Raw genomic sequence first — 6,404 nt, forward strand, 5'->3', positions numbered from 1 at the left:
AATGGGTTTTAAGTTTTTCTAAAAGTTATAACTCTTTTGAATGGTCTACTTGACCAGACATGGAGAGTCTATAAAAGCAAGGCTTTGTTTTACATTTCAAAAAATCTTGAATACTTTTGCTTTTCCAATCAATCCTTTACAAGCCTTGAAATCTCTTTGAACATTTTCTTCTTCTTCTTTGTACCAAAAGCTTTCTGAAGTTTTCTGGTTTTCCAAACCTTGAAAACTTGTGTTATTCATCTTTTTCATTCTCTTCTCTCTTTGCCAAAAAGAATTCGCCAAGGACTAACCGCCTGAATTCTTTTTGTGTCTCTTTTCTCCCTTTTCCAAAAGAACAAAGGACTAACCGCCTGAATTCTTTTGTGTCTTCCTTCTCCCTTGTATCCCCATTCACAAAGTATCAAAGGTTTAACAGCCTGAGATCTTTGTCTCAACACATTGGAGGGTACATCCTTTGTGGTACAAGTAGAGGGTACATCTAAATGGGTTTGACTGAGAACAAGAGATGGTACATCTCTTGTGGATCAGTTCTAGTGGAGGGTACATCCACTAGGTTCAAAGAGAACAAGGGAGGGTACATCCCTTGTGGATCTTTGCTTGTAAAAGGATTTTTACAAGGTTGAAAGAAATCTCAAGGACCGCAGGTCGCTTGGGGACTGGATGTAGGCACTGGTTGTTGCCGAACCAGTATAAAAACTCTTGTGTGTTTGTTTCCTTCTTCCCTACTCTTTTACTTTCCGCTGTGCATTTAATTTTCGCTTTTAATTTCTGTTAAGTTTCTCTTCTACTCCTTATTCTCTTAACAATTTAGTAAAAGCCTTAAAAGAGTAATTTTTTAATTAGTAAAGGTTTAGGAATAATTAATTCAACCCCCCCCCCCCCTTCTTAATTATTCTGAGGCCACTCGATCCAACATCATGTGCCTTGGTAATCGATTACATGTATTCCTAATCGATTACTTGTGCCTTGGATGACTTGAAATCTTTTCATTTTGAGGCAAGGCTTGATCTTGAAGAAATCTTGAATCAAGGCTTTGTTTGTAGAAACATTCTTGTATTAATCTTGAAGCAAATGAGCCTTTTTTTATTCTTCTTTTGACATCATCAAAATCATGTATACATACATTCACAAATCATCCCCTCCCCCTTTAAAAGGATTTGACCTCAAATCCAGAGGTTCTTGAAACTCTTGGCTTTTTCCTTCAACACCTGTAAATAGGTATTATTAGGCACCAAATCCCTAAGATAGGTGGTATGATAATTGTGTTGAGTAGTGCAACCCTCTTTTATAAAATCATCCATACACCCAACATCTTCATGATTCACATACATAGGGACTCTTTTGGTAGGTTTGTTCTTAGTGGTGTTGGGTATGTTAGAGTAGGGTAAGGTCTGAAAACCCCTTTCCTAGGTATCTTCCCATGAGGGAACATGGTTCCTCACCAACTCTGAGTGGTGCTACAAGTATAGAAAAATATGAGACAAACCTTTTTTAAAAGTTTGTTAAGTCATGGAACCCCAAGTTTTCCTTATACTTGGTAGAGTGGGCCACTCAGGAATGACCTTTATTCTCTTAGGGTCCACAGGAACCCCTTGATCACTATTTAAAAAATTAAGGAAAGTAATGCAATAAAACATACTCTTTTCTGTATTTTCATGTTGATTACTCCTACCAAAAAGAACGACAATCCTAAGGTGTCCCATATGAGCACCTAGGTTTTTATTGAAACCAAAAATAAGAACAAACCTACCTAAAGAGTCCCTATATGTGCGAATCATGAAGATGTTGGGTGCATGGGTGATTTTACAAAAAAGGGTTGCACTACTCAACACATTCATCATACCACCTATCTTAGGGATTTGGTGCCTAATGATACCTATTTTGGGCACCAACAAAGCACAAGGATTTAAGCTCTTACAAACCAAACCCTCATCCAACAACTCATTTACTTGAGGAATAACCTCAAGCCCAAGAGGTGTGGTAATGCTAATAAGTGTTCTTTTACAAAGGAGAAGATGTGGACGTTGTCTAAGAAGGGAAGTTTCTTTAATGTTTGTCTTTATTGCAAAATGACTTTCCTTCTTAGCTAACCTCTTGGAGGAGACACTTACCTCCTTACACTCCTCTTTAACCATTAAAGGTAGTTCTTCTTTTCTTTTTCTATTCTTTTCCTCGTCCCATTTGAGTTTTATTTGTATTTGATCCCCAACCACTTGTGAAGGTTTCAAGGGAACAAGTTTGAACTTTTTTCTTCCATGGGAACCTTATTTTTTAGAAAACAAACATGTGGCAATACAAAGAAGGCCAAATAAAGGATAATTTGTGAGCAACCAAGGGAACCTTATTTTTTAGAAAACAACCCCTCATAAGAGACGCCCAATCTAAATCAGAATGAGTGAATTCCCATGAAATCTTCAAGGTGGCAGCCTAATTAAGATCAGTGATAAATATCAATCCCAAGCCCCATTGACAAAAGTCTACAAATGTTTTTGTTGAATCCATAATCATGACAAACCATTAGCAATGCAAATTAAAAGGATGATGGGTATAAGTGATGTCTAACATTCTGCTTAAGTGTTTCAGTATTTTATGTCTTAAAAAGCATATATGTTCATTCATTTTGAAATGCTCAAAATGATGATAAAAAAAGTTGTCTCAGAATAGCAGTCAAGAGTTCAAAACTCTTTGGTTAAGGTTTTGTCAAAAAACCATGTGCTATTCATGATGAATAATGTTTCCCGATGAGTATTTTGGTTTTTGGCAAAGCACTGAACAACATGGCCTTAGACAAGGCTGATCATAGGCTACATGAGAGCATCCAAAATAAGAATAAAGTTACGTAAAAGTCTACATCAAGATGATGAAGAACTTGACTCTAAAGAAATGAACATTAAAATGGTTCATAATGCATCTCAAGAACAACATCATATCTTTCATATGATGCCTCGCATATAGAAAGCACATCATAAGACTGAAGTTAACAACATCTCGCTTTCCACATGTTGCCACACATATTGAGGGCACATCAGAAAGGGAATGCTAACTACTTTAGAAGATGCAAACCTATTGAAAGATGAATATGTCCATGAGAAACACTGATGAAAAGCATTAGAATAAAAGAATGAAGATACTACACATGCTAACCTTGGACAGAACACTAACACACCAACAATTGTACCTTCACTCAGTATCTATGAAGCAATCTTCTTCAAAATGATTTATGCTATGAAGATGTTTTAAGATTGATGAAGTTGTGTTACTTCATAAAGGCATATCATTTGAACTTCAGAAATAACTATTCTGATAATGCTTCAAAATGCTCATCATAAAGGTTCCTCAGAATGTCTACCTTAGAATGGTTCTGCAAGCTGTCGTTTCATGGCAACTGTCAAGTTTGTCTACTTACTCCAAAAGTCTGTTAGTTGAATGGAGCTCACTTCAACGGTATTCTTTGGAGCTTTAAGACACGTTGGAAGAGCATCTTAAAGACAAGTTGAAGCATTCCAATGAGAGAAACTTGAGCCTAATCTCTGTGTGACAAATCTACAATTTTTGCTTCAACAGTCTCTATTAGATTAAAGCTTGAAGCCCTTAGATTTTAGTTTTGGTTTGATAATTTTGCAATTCCTAACATGTTTAATAGATGAGGCATTTGTATTGGATGTTTTAGACTAGGCAAGAGTGTGATATAGTCTTAGTTTTTTTTTTCATGCTTAGTGATTAATCAAACATGAAGTGCATGAAGTATTCTCATTCTCTAAGTTTCTTAAGAACTTACTTCTACATGAGATTTGGCTAGTAGCATCAAATTAATCGATCCTCATTTTGTAATCGAATGCCCAGGCTAGTTTTAGAAGAAGGAAGGATTTGCAGCTTAGGATAATCGATTACCCCAATTCATAATCGATTACCTAGCTCCTGGAAACAAAGACAAGCTCTCTATGTGATTTTATAATCAATTACCACACATGATAATCCATTATCCCGTCAACACAGAAGGAATAAATATTCTTAGACTGAAACGAATTAATTGATCACCCTTTTTGATAATCGATTAACTTGTTTTTGGAAATGCAAAACAAAGGGGATTTTGAAAAATTAATGGATTACCTAGCTTGATAATTGATTGGATCTATTTTAAATATCAAAATTTATAAATACCCCTATGTGTTTTCTTTTAAAAAGACTCTTGACTTGTTCAGATTTAGAGTAAAGCATCTCAAGGGAGTCTTCTAAAAGAATAGCACTGAAATTAGTCTGAAGATTGAAGTTTATCAAAGAATCACTCATTTTACCATCATGAATTTATCAACTTGTGAGGAAATATTAAAGACTAAAGATCTACACATTTTAGGTGTATTCAATCCTTTATCTTTTTTTCTTTTAGATTGTGATATTTGGTTAGGGTTGCCACTGATGTTAGAGAATTGATAGGGTTTCAATGCTAAATCTTTTCTCGTAGGATTCAAGAGAAAGATTTGTTTTGTATTAAAGAATTGTGTGTGAAAAATGTTTGTACTTATGTTTTCTATATAGTGGAAGTTCTAAAAGGATTTAGAACAACTAGATGTAGATCCAGATTGGACTGAACCAGTATAAAGTCTTATGTATTTCTCATATTCTCTATTACTCTGAGTTTTGTAATCATATTGGTTGTGGAATTGATCTTAAGGGCCCAAATAATAGTTTCTTATTTCTAAAGAATTTTTGAAGAAACTTTGATTGATTTAAGGGGATGTTCTTAATCGGTGTTAAGAACGAATAGGTAAAGATTTTCAAAGAATCTATTCAACCCCCCTTTTAGATTCTCAGCTTAATCAAACAGTCTCTTTTGAGAGTGACCCACTTTTGTATTAAGCTTGTAATATGTAATAGATCTAAGATAGAAGTGAGAGATTGTATCTTTCTAAGTAGAAACCCTATGTGAGATGAAAATTTGTATTTGTGCAGTCTAAATCACATAACTCCTTTGTTGTTATAAGTCCAGTAGTGGCTGGCAAGCTTGAAATCCAATGGTATGGTTGGTCTAATTGAGGCTAGATTGGAAGTTCAAATGGAATATTCATATGTTGTTGAAATCCAGTGGTTGGTTGCATAAGTGAAATCTCATCTTAAAGGGTGAGGACTGGACGTGGCGCAAGCTTAGGGTGAACTGGTACAAAAATAATTGTGCATTATTCTCTTCCCTCTCTTTGCATTGGTTTTGTTACAAACATGTTAACAGTTTTTATTGATCTTTAAGACAAGAAAACCTTTCACAAATATACTTAAAACTAAACTCTTTATCAATGTTTTTCCAAACAAATAAATCCTTTTTAGAAAATAGCACTCAAAATTGTGAACGAACCTTTTGTCCAAAACTACTACAATTTCGTCCTAAGCTCATAATAGTTCTTTATTCTGAATTGTTCCCTTCTAAACATCACATCAGAAACCAATTACTTTAAAAAAGAACTTACAAGTTTGAAAAAATCTAATTCAACCCCCCTTCTTATGGTATTTTTGCCACTTCAATTTTACCAAGCGACAATCACCATCATAGTTGGGTTGTCTTTTTCTGTTATGAAATTTTCCTAGTTACAAACGTCACACACACACACATAATTAAGGTTTTTTTATATGGATCATTTTAGGACTAGTCTCTTGCTGTCAAAATTAATTATACTTTTAATTAGTAAATTTGTAAATATCATGTTTGAGGTTGTAAGTCGATGATGGAAGAAAAATAGTCAACTGTTTTTTATTGTATAAGAAAAAATAATGGGTTAATTAATTTTTTAGTCCCTCGTTTTATATGATTTCATTTTTCGCTCCTCAAAAATATTTTGACTAATTTTGGTCCCCATAAATTTGTCTGTTTCATTTTTAGTTGTCGTAGTTAACTTGGACCGTTAAGTGATGATGGCCAGCATCCATGTAGGCATATCAAGAGGACAATCATTTGCTGATGTGGTAGCCATATGGTGTTATTTTAAAAATCACCAATGTTTTTTTTTTCAATTTCTATTTCTAATCCCTAAAAAAGAGTTTGATCGTTTTTAATCCTTCGTGTGCACATGAAGAATAAAAACTAATTCCTAAAACACTTCATATACCTAGTCAAAGATCATATATTATACACCTTAACTAGCAATGCAAATTAATAAAAACACTACAAATGTGTAGTTAATTCAAAAAAATGACTTCAATTGACCTTTAATTATCTCCTATATATCTTACTTGAAATAAAATTATAAAATTTTATAAGAAATGCCAAGTTTTCTTCATTTTTTATTGTACTCTTATAAATCTGGATCTTCATTGAATAAGAATGTTTTTAAAAATTACTTTTAAAAATTATTCTTAAATGAAAGTATTTTTAAGAGTTATTTTCATGCTCGTTGAGTTACATGTTTTATCCTAAT

This window comes from Glycine soja, chromosome 15 (genome assembly GCF_004193775.1).
Source record: "Glycine soja cultivar W05 chromosome 15, ASM419377v2, whole genome shotgun sequence".
NCBI lineage: Eukaryota > Viridiplantae > Streptophyta > Magnoliopsida > Fabales > Fabaceae > Glycine > Glycine soja.